Source organism: Lytechinus variegatus, chromosome 1 (assembly GCF_018143015.1).
Source record: "Lytechinus variegatus isolate NC3 chromosome 1, Lvar_3.0, whole genome shotgun sequence".
NCBI classification, from domain to species: domain Eukaryota; kingdom Metazoa; phylum Echinodermata; class Echinoidea; order Temnopleuroida; family Toxopneustidae; genus Lytechinus; species Lytechinus variegatus.
Genome location: NC_054740.1, coordinates 60,253,051 through 60,269,959, shown reverse-complemented (window position 1 = coordinate 60,269,959; position 16,909 = coordinate 60,253,051).

Below are 16,909 nucleotides of genomic sequence, written 5' to 3'. Positions count from 1 at the left end.
GTTGATAACCAAGAGGTGAATTTAACATTTTGAAGGTGGTCAATTTGATAAATAATAATAGCCTGAGACTCTTTGTCATTGTTTTGAAGGTACTGTGGATTACTGACGTACTGATGGGGGTGGTCTTGGAGCTACAGTATTCACGGGCCCAATTACAACTGGCAGGGAAAAGATATACATTCGAGCCAACCTATTCTCAATTTTTAAATTGTATATTGTTGATTGACAAAAGTGAATGAATATGACTGACAATCTAACACTGATTCTAGGGAGGGTACCTACTGAACTTATAAATTGGAAGGATATATCACCACTTTGGAACAATTTTTTTAACTGGCGGAAGAATTAGGGCCATTTTACTCTCTCGAGTGATGAATTTGATCCTGTCAGATGAAGTCTTCATAAATGCCGATTTATTTTAAAAATGAGCCGGTTCAGGTACTCTTTTTTGGTCAGATATGAAATGTCAGACATATATCCTATCCACTGGAAGTAAACATTTTTGAGTGCCACTTTAACACACGAGTCCATGGGAAATTGATTAGGCCTGTGATACCTACAGGTTCTCTAAAAAGCTCACAACCAAGAAAACAAACGAAGGGAAAAAAGAAAGAAAAGGAGAGAAATGCTGAAAATTATTCCCCTTTTTCTGAATAATTATGTCAAAACCTATATTGTTAGAAAATTTATCCTTAAAATAAAAGAATTTCCTGCAGCAGAGTCTCGAGAGCACCTGTAATGTATTGCAGATTGCGTAATCTTACAGGAAATTGGTATTTGGTTTATGGAACCCAACAAATTTCCTTTAATAAAACACCCTTTTCCCCAGTTTAAACAGACCTGTTCTGTTAAATAGCAGAAAAAATCCTGCTTTATGAATTTACAGAATGATTCTGTTATTGCTTTCTGCAAAATTCTTCTTTTTTCTGTAAAATCAGGGTTTTATTAACAGTGTATAACAAAACGTCTTTTCTTTTATTAAAAAATAATAATTTACTCGCCCGCTTCACTTTCTCGCAGATTATTAGAAATTTAGCCCCATACGCCATAAACCCCTAAAAATTGTCGTCTCGTTACACCACTGCTGTGGTTGTATTTACTTTCCTTCCATACATCAACCCCCCCCCCCCGTTTAATGGCCATAACAACAAGGAATCGGACGACAAACAGACATATCTTCGAGTCATTAAGACATGTTTGTTAAACTTAACTCACATTCATACCTCTTGTGATATATTCATTTTAAGAATATTGGCGTGTCATACATCATACCGTATACGACTTTCCTAAATTGCGCGATCGCTTCATCCGTCATAACAATAACCAATAAAGCTTCTTGACATCAAGCATACGGATATGACCCACAATCTGCACGTCGAGCAATAAAGAACAGAAAATACTTTCAGAAAAGACCACTTTCGTAAAGTAGAGCTGAAATACGTTCAGAAAAGAGATTGTTTTTGTAAAGATGACCTGAGATGTTCAGAGAAGAGCACTCCTGTAAAGAAGAGCTGAAAACGTTCAGAAAAGGCCACTTAATTCAGAAAGAACACCTTTGCAAAGAAGAGCTGAAATACGTCCAGGGAAGGACACTTTTGAAAAGAAGAACTGAAATACGTCCAGAAAAAAAAACACTTGTGAACTAAAAACGTCAAGAAAAGAACACTTTTTTGCCAAGAAGAGCTGAAAAAACGTTCAGAGAAGAATACTTTTGTAAAAAAGAGCTGAAATACGTTCAGAGAAAAGCACTTTTGTAAAGAAGAGCTGAAATACGTCCAGAGAAGAGCACTTTACTGAAGAAGAGCCGAAATACGTTCAGAAAAGACAATTTTTAACCAAAAACGTTCAGAAAAGAACTCTTGTAAAGAAGAGTTGAAATACGTTCAGAAAAGTGCACTTTTGTAGAGAGCTGAAATACGTTCAAAAAATAACACTTTTGTACAGAAGAGCAGAAATACGCTAGGGAAACTTTGCAAAGAAGAATTGAAAAACGTTCAGAAAAGTGCACTTTTGTAAAAAAAAAAAAAAAAAAGGGGGGGGGGAGCAGAATTGTATTCAGAAAAGAGCACTTTTGCAAAGACGAGCTGAAATCGCAGAAAATGGCACTTTTATAAAGTAAAGCTGGAAACGTTTAGAGAAGAACACTTTTATAAAGAAAAGCTGAAATACGTTCAGAGAAGACCACTATTGTAAAGAAGAACTGAAATACATTCAGGAAAAACTCCTTTGAACTAAAAAACGTTCAGAAAGGAACACTTTTCGAAAGAGCTAAAAACGTTAAGAGAAGACCACTTTTGTGAAGAAGAGCTAAAATACTTCCAGAGAAGAGCACTTTTGTAAAGAAGAGCTGAAATACATTTAGAGAAGAGCATTTCTGTAAAGAAGAGCTGAAATACGTTTAGAGAAGAGCATTTTTGTAAAGAGCTAAAATACGTTTTAGAAGACCATTTTTGTAAAGAAGAGCTGAAATACGTTAAGAGAAGACCACTTTTGTAAAGAAGAGCTGAAATACGTTAAGAGAAGACCACTTTTGTAAAGAAGAGCTGAAATACGTTTTTTTTTCTAAAGAAGAGCTTATAAATAATTTGTAAAAATAATTGGCAGAGTTTTCTTTAAAAAAAAGAGTCTCGACCAACATTTATCTAAAGAAGGGGATTTAAGAAATAGAATTCAGTACAAGTGAAAATTAAAAAAAATAATTATTCTTTCGCAATTTCTTAATGTCAACTTCATTCAGCAAAGAGCATGTAGAATGACGATCAATGACATCAGATAGAGAGAGAGAGAGAAATAAATTATTTCAATAAGTGAACAAACTATTAAGAGGAAAACTACTTGAAGCTAAATAAATAGCAACCAACAAATCAACAAAATAAGCAAAGACAAAATTATGACAGAACATAGCTTTATTTTTTCACAAATTATGACATTGAAGCAAGTGCTCGAAATCGGCAAGTATTATGCTTATATCATGTTAATTGATTATAGGTGCGAACATTCAAAATTTTGGATTAACATAAAAGCAATATGATTAATATTCAATATTGTACGGATTAATAGGAAAGCTTTACTACTAGTAGTCATCAACGTTCTACATTAATGGATTAATGAGGAATAATATGATTGACATAATAGGCTCGAACAGGTGGGTTTAATTTCGATTCATATTATTATTTTCAAGGAAATGCAGTATTCTGCAAATAAAATGATATGGTTACGATCGACCAAAGGCATTTCATTTAATCAGTTATTGATCGTGTGATACTATACACCTTGAAATCTGTTTGCTTATGAATAAATCCAATTTTATCCGGGAATTTCCCTTGTTATGTTTCATCTCATACTTACGTAATGGGTTTTGTTCACGGATTTACGTTAGCAAGCTATATTATTAATATGAAAATTCAAATGGGACGATGTCATTTTTTATATGTAAAATGCAGTTGATTCATTGAGAATTTAAAAAAAGGGAAATGGATATTATTCCAGCTTCGATTAAACTTAAGATTAAAGAAAAAGCTTGATAAGATTGCTATTGCTAAAGCTGTTATTTATTGAAAAAAATCGTATTTAAAGGTATAAGATATAATGCAAATTCTTTATAGGTTGACTTCAAGCTTACTACGATTGTTTATTTGGAAAGTTCATTTAAAAAAAAACTGAGAAGCAAGTTTGAAAATTGGGGAAAATGTGATATTCAAAAAAATCTTTGCATTTTTAAACTGAACATTACTTTTTATTGTTTGTATATATTATGTATATGTTAAAGTGAATGAATACCTCGATTTGAGAATAAAAGAAAGCATTAAGCGGGCCCCACGGTTGTACTCCACTCGCTTTGCTCGCTCCGTTGCTGAGGATTCTACTCTAAATCTCAAAGGCAGATGTACGGGTGCGTTACAAAGGTATATACATTTCGTAATGAGAGAAAATTGTTCCAGAGTAAAGATCTAATATCGACACTAGCAACGTTGAAGGAAGAGAGAGAGAGAGAAGGGGGGGGGGGGGGAGAGATGGAGGAGGGGGAGAGAGAGGGGGTAGCGGGGTAGAAAAATATTGGATGATTGTTTGAGGTGGAGAGGATAGGGGAGGCTTGGTAAAAGCATGGTAGTTGGTACATGGTTAGAGGATTTGTTTTCTTTCTGGTGAACTATTGAATACAAGATTAGAAACGAATAACGGAGGAATTTAATGGCATTGTTTTGCGAGTAAGGGGGAGGAGACATGAAGTTTACATTCAGAATTACATATCGTCAATGGCAACACGGAATGCCAGACAATACAAACAATAACACGAAGCGATAAAAGCCCGCGAATTGAAATGCAATGAAGTCGTCATAAATCAAATCGAGTTCTGTTATGTTCCTCCTAAATCTCCGATCAAAGTCGATCTTCTTCTCCTTGTTCGACTACAGACCACTGCAAAATCGTGTTACTGACGCATTTGGTGGACTTGGATCGAATGACAAACTGCATTTTGTAAAGCATTATTCCTTTACGTCATATCAGGCTACATAATTTATTTCATACTCTCCTTGTGTTACGAGGAACGGGGAAATAACGTGGTAACCATGGTTGATAACCAATTCTCTTCCAAAGTCTTAGACGATTGAATCTTGAAGATATCATTCTCTTTCTAATGACATCATTACAATGTATGCGACTCTTTTACGTACGTCAACAGAACATTACTTGATTTTCAAAAGACAAACTACTAACATAATGCGAGGTCATGTGAGAGTGATCACTGCTAGGCGCGCCGGAACACTTTCATTTTTTTTTTTTTTTTTTGGGGGGGGGGGGCAAAATCCCGAAGGGGGCACAATATTTTTGACAGCGTGAGATACCGAAGCGATCGAGCGGGAGAGGGGGTTGGACCCCCCGTAAGGACTTTGTGTAAAAATGGAGTATAAAAGTTGCGTTTCTAAGAGAATTCAAAAATAAATTTCTTGAGAACTAAACATAAAATTCACTACGAAGTCTATACTCAGAATTTTTATGAGAACCTATGAATCTACGCGCAAAACGATCGCTTCGGAATGTGGTTTTCGTGTCTGATCAATTAAATTACGTATACGCTTATATTGACTCAAAATACCAGAAATTACATTTTTCATGCAATATCCTTTCAGAAATATTTATTTATGTACATTTACATACACGGACGACGCGAGAGAGCACAATTATCATAAGTTTCAAGGAGTGTATTAAGCAGAAGAAGCGTAACAACAAAAACAAAATACATTCTAATTAATGTCTTTTCAAATTCAAAATGTCATACTATTCTGACGTGGCAGACGTCGATAAGCACTTAAATCCCCATTCTATGCAAATCATTTCTGACCTCAGCATTGGAGACCCTGATTATCCATGCATAGGCAAAACGTTTCATATTTTGTAACTGGAGGAAAAAGAAATATGACCTGCTTAATTATTGCTCTAACAATTTAAAACTTTTCTGAAAATTTAAGTTACTCGATTTATGTGTTTCCTTTGGCATGTTTTGTATGACTGGGAAGCACTTTTGGATGACCCCTTCAAAATCTTCTTTTTTCTTTACATATTTTCAGGGGAAAATGTGACCATAACTAGGAAATGATGAATATCAAATTCCAGGAAATATTCATTTGTAAATAATCATGAATTAACAAACTACGGCAGTTCATAATGTACATTATGTAACATTGTTTAGAAGAAAACAATTACATTCCAATAGCGAATGTGGTTGACGGTACACCATGTGGAGTTTTCAAAAAAGTGGATAGAGGAAGAAGTGAAATTGATAGATGGAGGAAGTGGACAGTTGATAGTCGAGTATTTTTTTGTTCAAATGAGCGTAGTCCTGATAAAGACAGTAAACCAGAAAAGGTTGAAGAGGCTTGATTAGTTGATAGATGAGTACTCCTGCTCTGCACTCCATTCGCCGACTCAAGCTAGCATCTTCTCATTTATCCAATAAGCAACTACTCAAGCCTCTTTAACTTTTTAAACTTTTCGGTTTACAACCATTTTCAGATTCCATATGTTGCTCGAGTAACTATCGTTCACGCTCGTTGGTGATATCGGGTCCGGTCTGAGCGTTTCTGGGCGACCGCGCGTTTGTTAGCCGACACAGCCAGCATGCATTGGTGAACCACTTTCAATTTGCCATTCGGTTTTAGTCTGAAATGTATTCATTAAAAGGTTAAACGTTATCACACTGTAATAAGATGGAAAAAAGGGCTTATCAAAGGTATGTTTCACAGAGGGACATGTTCGTCAAAAGACGCAAGGCTTACTATAATATGTAATTGCCCCGTCAGGGGCGAAATTTTTTTCATTTTTGACAATGGAAATGACAATTCTTAGGCAGAAAAGTACCTTCATCGTTTACTTTTGTCCTTAAATGATATAATTTTACTACTTTTATGGGGGCACATGGGGGGGGGGGCAAAATCTCGTTTTGCCCCCCCCCTGCCCCCCGCTTCCGGCGCCCTTGATCACTGCAGGTATATTGGTGGTGGTGGTACCAACGGACATAAATGGGGGGGGGGCGGCTGGCGCATGAGAGAATTGGACCCCTCCCCCCAATATATATATTTATACATATCACAACCAAAAAATAAAGAATAACAAATAAAGAAATAAAGAAAGAAAGCGAATGAAAAAGAACAGGGAAAGTGGTAATCAGAGACACAAAACACGAAAGTCGTATGATTAAAAGCAATAGGACCTATACCATTTCGTGATCTATACGAATAACGATCGAACCTTAGTCTTTACTGTCTGAAATTAGGTTATTATTTTCCCATTTTCCTCTTTTATCAAGTTTATGGGCGGTTTAAAATGTAAAGGACCCATATTTTTTCGGAGTATTTCTAGAACAGGTATTTTTGGTTAAAAACAATGTTTTGTTCAACATCATACTATTCATCGAAACACCCGAGTCCAATTGATTAAAGCAAATAATGATTAAGCAATGGACCACTGAGTGGCATATAATTATGTTGACCGAATCATAATCGAACCATAGACTATCTGAAATTAGGTCAAATATTTTCCGATTTTTCCCTGTTTAGAGAAAATTTACGGGTCCAATATTTTTTTTTCTCGAATCCCCACTTTCACTTGTAATATTTGATCAGAATTATATACAATGGTCCGTATTCTGAACTCGACGGGTTTAATTAGACTGTGGCCTAACTCCGTTCTAAAATTATGGGAAGCCAAACATGTCAAAATTTGTTCACATATTTTTTTTAATGTTGAGTGTTCTCTTTCTTAATTCTTTAATGTTGAAGACAATTATCTTATTTGTCCTTCCCAGACAGTTAAGAATGATTTGATAGCCAAATGAGATGATACTGCATGCGAACCTCAGTTGTTTAAGGTTTATGTCACAATTTGTTATCCATAGTTAAACCACAACTTTAGACCAGAGTTTAAACAAGTGGAATGCCTCTGGCCGCCTCACCTGCATCACGCGATTCAACATAGCAGCAGTGCTGACTTTGAAAACTACTATAACTCGCACAAGATGTTCAGTGATACTTGGTTACTCTTATTTCCACGTTTTATGAACTAGACCAATACACTTACAGAGATAGGATGGTAATTCAACAAATACCCCCAATGTGGCCAAAATTCATTGACCTCACATGACCTTTGACCTTGATCAAGTGACCTGAAACTTGCACAGGATATTCAGTTATACTTGATTACTCTTATGTCCAATTTTCAAAAGTCAGATCAATAAATTTGCAAAGTTATGATGGTAATTCAAGAGATACCCCCATTATGGCCAAAGTTCATTGACCTTTGACCTTGGCCATGTGACCTCAAATGTGCACAGGATGTTCAGTGATACTTGATTACTCTTATGTCCAAGTTTTATGAACTAGACCAACATACTTTCAAAGTTATGATGGTAATTCAACAAATACCCCCAATTCGGCCAAAGCTTATTGACCCTAAATGTCCTTTGACCTTGATCATGTGACCTGAAACTTGCACAGGATGTTCAGTGATACTTGATTACTATTATGTCCAAGTTTCATAAAGCAGATCCAAAAACTTTTAAAGTTTTGATTGTAATTCAATAGAAACCCCACAAATCGGCCAAAGTTCATTGACCCCAAATGACCTTTGACCTTGGTCATGTGACATGAAACTCTAATAGCATGTTTAGTAATACTTGATTAACCTTATGGCCAAGTTTCATGAACTAGGTCCATATACTTTCTAAGTTATGATGTCATTTCAAAAACTTAACCTCAGGTTAAGATTTGATGTTGACGCCGCCGCCGCCGTCGGAAAAGCGGAGCCTATAGTCTCACTCTGCTATGCAGGTGAGACAATAAAACCGACTTTAGAATATGGGCCAATATGAAAACGGGTTTGGATACATACAATAAAAATAACAAAATTTGCAAAAACAGATAGGGTTGAAAAATGTTGCTGAAAATGATGCTGATATGGGAAAAGAGGATAAAAGGAAAAGGTGTAATAAACCAAAAAAACATGTCACGTTTCCCATGTGATGGATGATTAAGCCGTCACAATACAAAATCAAATAGGTTATGATTGACAATAAATTGTCTAAATATCTTGGGTAAAATAGCGTGTAAAGTTGTATGACCGGTTTGATAAATATCGTTTCGAAGCGTCCGCATCCTTGACCTTCTAATTCCAACCTTAATTTAGCGTGAAAGGACTAATCGGGGAATAATGAACATCGTTTTCTCTCGATATTTTGTTTTTATTTTTCTTGCTTTTTGTTATTTCTCTTTCTTTTAGTAGTATAGGACACTAAATCGAAGTTACTTCAACCATGTACATTATGGGGCCGTGTACGGTTTTGACGGGGGGGGGGGGGGGGTGGCTGACCATGTAAATGAATACATTCAGATGATCACTTCCTTTTTTTACACCTTTATTAAAAAATGTGTGTATGTGGAGTGTGTGTCATGGGGGGGGGGGGCAAAACCTGTTATACACCCAAGACAGAAAGGTATAGGGGGAAAGGCATAGGCCTATACTTTTTTTGTGTAAATGCATTATCTACACATCTTTGATATAAATAGTGGTATACGTCACAAAAAGTATAGGTGCGGATACAAAAGGGTCGCATTTGCTAGGTCTAGTATTGCAATCCTTTGTTAACTTCGAGTTACGTGAAAATATTAATTTGATTCAATGTTCTTATTATTTTGTATGAATAAATGAAACATATTTTCTAATAAAGAAAAAAGGCAAATGGATAATTTAATAATTATCGAAGTTCTAATTACGTGCAAACCATGGAGTGCTTACAGATTTCGATGTCTGTTGCCCCCTAATTTATATAAATGCCCAGAGCCCACCCACCTTTCCTGAAAGAGGGGGATATTAATTTCAAAATGGCCATAATTATGTAGGAGATCGTTTGAAAATGCTGAGTAGTATCTGGGTATATGTTGAGATGTGATTATTATGAAGAGGGTACCTTTCTTTTAATTTTATGAAATAATTATTACCCCCTTAAAATTTGAACCGTTTTAGTTGCACGCCAATTTGAAGTTCATTGTTCCTTCACGTTCAAATATAGGCCTCGAATTCCCGGCGATTTGAACGTCTGATTCATCACTTTACCTTGATTCATTTACACACACAAAAAAAAAAGATAAGAAGTGAATATAGCAAAATGTTATCCAACAGACGACAAACATTTTCGATGAGATATTTCTGGCCTGTAATCGTTCGGTCGGCCCCGATACACCCATAAAGGTCCATAAAACCCACTCGAAACTATAAAACAACATATTTCAGAATATCGCGACCATAACAAACAAGTCAGAATGTGTCCGTATATCATTTTGATGACGATTTTACGAAGAGCAAACACGTACTTTTAAAACCCATGATCCCAAAGTCCTCCGTAATTATGACGTAATTGGGTGATCGCACGTCACCTATTTTGTAAACATCTTTTTTTTATATCTGCCTTTCTCCTAGGTAGCCTATATTTGTTTTCCAACAATCTTCTACAAATATTGTGATGTCTTAACTTGAACAATAAAGTTCTTCGTTTATTTAGGTATGTGGTACCCCCTTGGTACCCAATACCGTCTTAAAAATAAGAACATTTAACGAAATGAAGGGGAGGTAACAGGCAGCCACATCATTCGACTCTTTTTGGTTCCCAATTTCACTCTCGTTGGGGGGGGGGGGGGAGCTGCACCTTGAAGCTCCAATAAAATAGACTGACTGTTACAAATCCGTCAACCAACTACTGATAATGTATGCCTAGAGTGCAAAGTTTCCAAAATATGAGTTCAAAGTAATACTAATATCAATATTAATAATAAAAAATCAAGAAATCTTTGTGTATCATATATCAGTGTGCAGTGAATAATATCAACCAAAGACATTAAACCCATAACGAGTTCGATAAAAAGAATGGAATGTTTAGTCTGGATATATAGATAAGGGATTACTTTAAATATGAGAAAGCAATCTATATACTATGACTGTAAACAGTCCGGGGGCAGTTGCCCCCCCCAAGGAATTTTGATTTTTTTTTTTTTTTGCTATATGAAATTACCAACCCTAACTGCGTGGGTGGATACATGGTAGTCCGCTAGCACAGATTCAAATTGACACTTTAACAAAAGTATGCACAAAATCCTTCAATTTCACTTTACAAAATGTAAAAGCGCAAAATGGCAAGCTCGGTTGCTTCGCTCCCTCGCTTTTGAGTTTTGCTTCCCCCGCATCAAAAAAATTATGTGTATGGCGAAGATCCATACAACTTGTGTAGATTTGTTCGAATATCGATTAGATTCATCATCATCATTATCATCACTCCATAATAATTATGAGATAATGGTACTCAGTTCCTGTATAGGGCATTTCCAAAAGCACTTGGATATTACCATTGCTTCAGCTAGGCAAGTCTTTAATAGCAGCACACAAACATTTCAAGGAATAAACACTTGTCATGTACCTATTTCCTCACCCAGGCTGGGTGCAGCACAGTGCAAAGTGAAATCATTTTGAACCCATGACCCTCTGTTTCAAAGTCTAAGAGCTAATTAACTGGGCAACACAACACTTCAAATATATTTCAAATTTATTTGATTATAACTTGGTCAGGACGGATACAGGTGTTATTAGAACATGGATGATCTCAAGAAGATATGAACGTACCAACCCTAACAGTGTGGGTGGATACATGGTAGTCTGCACGCACAGACTAAAATTGACAAATTATACAGTGTCTAGAGTGAAAGCTAGACTCTAATCCAGGGGTTCTCAAACTACGGCCCGCGGGCCGGATCCGGCCCCCGGAACTTCTCAATCCGGCCCGCGAGACTCTGCTGGTTTTTTTTTTAACCACTTTTAAGTCACAATATGAAACATAGCTCAATATGACTACACTGTACAGCTCAATATGATTACACTGTGTATCCATGTAGCCCTAACCGTAATAAAAATAATGGCAGTCTAATTACTTTGACTTTTAAACGGCTTTTAAACAAAATTTAGTGGAGTCTTTTCTGTCTGTTCGATCTGCTTTCTTGTTAGATGACCAGCGCTATTCTCACCATTTTTGGATCTACATACAGGTGCCGAAGTGCATTTTCCACAATGAACATTTTAAAGAACTAACTCATGCCGAAGTACCTTGACAGGGGCTGCGGAACGGTTTTCACAGTGGGGGCCGGGGGGGGGGGGGGGGCTGGCCATGCAAAAAATCACAATCATATGATCATTTTTACGTTTTTGACGCGGCCCCTGCTTAACCAATGAACATTTGCAGCAGTGCCTTTGTCTGGCAATTACACCTTTTGTGCCAAAGTTCAAGCAAGTTACTGCTGACAGACTGTCATTTTTCCCATAATGAAAGTGACGAGGAGACTGACATCCTTGTTAGTGTCTACAACAGACATGCTCTATCATTCATTCTACTTTGATTACAAAAAATATTGATACTTCAAGACATTATTATCTCCCCCAAACCAGGTATGTATAGGTACAATCTAGATCCCTTTTAACAAAGTATTTAGTTATTGACTCTAGCTGTATTTTGAAATGTTTTCTTATTTTCCTGCGTTCCATATGAAACTGTTATAAATTTGTTGGATTAAATGCTCCCAAAGTAAGGGCCATATTGCACAAGAGAGCATCTAGGACCCCGACCGCAAGGGTCATTGCGCTTCGCGCACATTTTTTCTAAGTATCCACTTCACCCTGGCCCTTTCAGGTTTACTTGGAGTCTCATCTGGTCCTTCAAAGAAAAAGTTTGAGAACCCCTGCTCTAATCTTTCGCTCTGTGTTAAAGAATACACTAATCCTAACCCTATGGCAGAAGTAGCCACAGTATAAGGGCAAATCTAGTCATAATCCTTCATATTTTTTTTATTTATAAATTTTTTTATTCATCGTTTTTTTATTTATTTGTTTTTCGTATTTAATCTATTTATTCTTTTCTCTATTTATCTTTTTTTATCATTATTATTATTATTATTTTTTTTTTTGGGGGGGGTTGGTTTACCATTCCCTATGATTTTTGCGTTCAAGTGTTATAAGTGATAAGGGAGGTCACAAGAAATACAGCCACAACATTTCTGTCTGGCTCTTCAGCATTGACAATAATTACTAAGTCAAGATGTGTAGCTTCATGTTTCCCCTCAATGATGTGAAGTGTCATCCAGTCAATGAATAATGGAAACACTTAAAATGGATGTCATGCAGAATAGATATGGAAGAGGGTTCACAAGGACGAGTGTTACGTATGTTTGTCTATATCAAAATACTTTCGACCAATTAACCTGATTTTCAACGTTAACTGAAGTACATGATAACTCTAGAAAACACCTTATTCATCTTTTACCCACATAAAAGTCACCATTGCACCTTTGGGGACAGTTAAGAAACTAAAAGCAGGTTATAAGATGAGGCTAAGCAGAAAATAATTTTGATGTTGACAAACATAATCCTCTGTCTTCTGGACTCCTGGGCCCGTCTTACAAAGAGTTGCGATTATGGAAAGCCAGCAACGTCTACATCTGAAATGCATGTCTGTTTAGATTTTTTTGTTATATACGAATGAATTTCAATAAAGTAATTGATTTCTTGACAATTTGGTGTGTTGTCCTTTGTTTACAAAGGACATGTTGCAAATTTCCTGTAGAAAAAAACTATGACACTGATGGATTTCCATAGAGTTACGATTGATTGGATCAACCATATATCTTTGTAAGACGGGGCCCTGGCCTTCGTGGAAAGACCTCCTAAAACTTATCTAAAATGAGCCAATGAGAAAAAAAGAAAGCATTTTCTATGGAATGGAAATATTGTGTAGCCTAAAAACCAAGTGGCACCCCTGATTTAATATCCCTCTGAATTACCACATCACATAATAATGTTTCGCATAATTCTGATATGAATTTGATAAACGAAGTTGGATCATCTTGATCATGGACCATTTAAAATCAAATGAATAAATTCTAAAATCAGACACACAATTCAAAACTTGACTTCATCATTCAAATCTAACAATGCAGTTTGCGAACGCTACAAAGGGAAAATAACAATTCAAATTCTTTTGCACGAGCATTTCATGATTTATTCCACACAAAATACAATCACAGCCACCTTGATAAATGTAGAACAACGTATCATGATTGAAAATAAATTGAATATAACAGTGCATCATAGAAATCATGCAGCAATCTAACTCTAATTAAATATATACACAAGTATTTCAGAAAATAATGGCACAATATATTTACGCATCACAAAGAAAAGGAAATCATTAATAGCTATGATTCTGAGCAGCACATGGTCATGGTAGAGTAGGTCTGTAGTGTGAACAAGGTTCATCAATAGTCAATCACATTTATAGATATGTATATCATTCTTCTTGATCATCATCTTTCCTCGTTAGTCATCAAAATTCCATCTTTCTTTTCCATCACCTTCTTAACATTTTTCCAACATACCAGATTCACTCTTCTATCCCTTTGCTTTTTGTTAAAACTCATGATCACACATACTTCAGTGTAGCTAAGTTATTCTATGACCGGCTCTTGCACAGACTTAGGTTCATTATTCAGTATCAAATATTCATATTCTTTGTTTATTCATATACTTCCTTTATTCTTTGCTGTACAATTATAAATCAGACATGTGAGTATCTTTACATAAGATAAATCTGTGAGGTTTAAAAACATACAGCCCAAGGCAGTTCACCACAGGCAAGCAAGAAGTTATGTTTTTTTTTAAAGTCATGTCTGTGTAAGTCAGAACCACGCCTTTTGCCACTCTGTAATGCCAACAAGTTTGTGTGAGGACATGACCCAGTTCAGTATCACATGTTTTTACAGAGCATTAAGTTATGATGTCACAGTACTTTGTTACATCATAGTGATGGTTCAGAACAGGAAACCCCTGCATGAAGCATGCATCACTGGATTAGAGCAGGTTTTTTTAAGCAACCAAATCAATCTGATCAAAACCTGCATAAAGGGAACATCTGGATGAAATTATATTTGCTTTACCTAGTTTTTCAATTAGTTTGCGTCTATCACCAAGATATGTAATTGAAACATTGGCTCGTATAATTGGTAAAAAAAACCCCATTTTTTTTAAAATTCAGTCCAGGGCCACTGCTTAAACCATTTTACAAAGTAAAGAAACTGGTAAATGGATCAATATATGATACAAAGCTTCATCAATCAATATTAACAAATATACCAGGCTATGAAAAAGTGTAATAAGGAGTTATTCATACAAGGGTAGACTGGCAAATAACCGTAAAAATGCTAATAATGCAGTCCAACTGAGAATTAACAATCCCTGTATACTCTTGAAACATACACCTGCTCCTGCTAAGCAGGCAAGACAAAAATGATGTCAGAATCTTGGTATAGCGGAAGAGGTCATGCAATATTCATTTTCCCTCATGGAAAAATATTTTAATTCACATTATAAGTCCAATCCTATTTAAATCATTTGGACAGTCTGAGAATCTTATGACTTAAATTATTTAATTTTTTTTGTGTGTGTGATGCATTGCCGTAATAGCACATGGAATATGCTCTCTCTCTGAAGACTTGTGTGAGTTGTTATGTAAAAGAATAAAGAAATATAGATGACCCCAGATCAGTGGCGGACCGTGACCCAGAGGAGACAAAGCATTGGAGGGGCACAGCATTGTTAACAAACAATACAGTGCCCCTCCAATGCTTTGTCTCCTCCGGGTCACGGTCCGCCACTGCCCCAGATTGTACAATCACATTTCATTGCAACCCTACACATGAAACCACACCATGGATTGGTACAACCCTGCCATGTCAGCAAATTTAATCACCCCCCCAAAAAAACCCAAAAAAAACCCAAAACACACAGAAAAAAAAACAGTTAACAAAAACTTTGAGACAAAAAGAAATATATATCATATTAACATGTAGAGATAATCTGTTCATCTTTATATATAGCTATGTGTGATATCATTGATATTTCAGAATAATTATTTGGCATATTCATGGTCATCAGCCATGCACATATTTTTGCAATACAGTGCAACGTAAGAGAGATGTATTTCCAAGAAAGAATGGTTTCTCTTGATTTAAATTCATTACAGACTACAATGCTGCCAGAAAAATTATCATTTTTCTAATTTTCAGGAGCTACTTTTCACATCTTTCTGCATAAAGCAGTTTCAACAGTTTATTTGGCCCGAATTCACAAAGGTGGTTTTGAAAACCCACGGTTGAGTCCATGGTTTATGCAGATTTCTTACATAAATCACACCTAATTTAGCGCGTATCGGGCGTGTGTATAAAACATGTCCAATGCTGATGCGCGCATTAGTCACAGTGGGCCAAATTGACGCCTGTTACCATGGTTAGATACGCCATTTTATTCATGAGTCCACCGTTTTTATACATGAGTCCACTCTTCAAACAGTGGACTCGTGAATAAAATAGCCTATCTAACCATGGTAACAGGCTTCGATTTGGCGCACTGTGACTAATGCGCGCATCAGCATTGGACACGTTTTATATACGCGCTAAATTAAGCGTAATTCATACAGGAAATCTGTATAAACCATGGACTCAACCGTGGGTTTTCAAAACCACCTTTGTGAATTCGGGCCTTACAGTTTCAACCGCTTCGCGAGGCAACTGATCAATCTAACTCTGATATTGGATAAGCTTTAACATTTCAATGAATGGGCAATTTTCAGTAATGTTTAAAGCATTTCATGGGCAAAATTACCCTGAGCACATACATGTATGTCATTTTCCATGGCAGTAGATAACTTTGAACCCTGTAGAGTTTCCAGCAAATTACTTTATAGTAAGAAAGGACACTACGATATCCCACACAAAATGGTCAATATACCTCCCATTAAAAAAAAAAAAAATCATAAATGGAGATTTTTTTCTAATGAAGGTTAACATCCTATTCATGAAAAGCATCTAAATACTTGAGAATAAAGACCTTCTCTTGTATGCTCACATGATGATATCAATGACCTGGTTAAGTTATAGGTGTGTCTTATCTTTTATACCATTTATATTTACAGTAAATGTATGTGTACTGTATACTAAGGTCAGCATTAAAGTTGATATCACATAGCAACGTAGGGTGCAAAATGGATATAAATTGCTATTTTGTAGGCATTTCATGTACAACAGCTTCTGAAGTAAAGTAAATCAACAAACTTCGCCATTTTTGGGTCGTTTTTTCAAAGGGCTACAATATGGCTAAAAAAACTGCAGGTTGTTCGGTGTGTAATATGATTGACTAAAAACCAACCAAATAAAGTCAAGATAAATATGTGGTATAAGTTAAACTTTATCCAAGAATCAAACTGAATGCTAGTGCTAAACCCAGTTACCTTTAAAACAGGGATGCAGTCGAGGTTGACCTTGAGGCC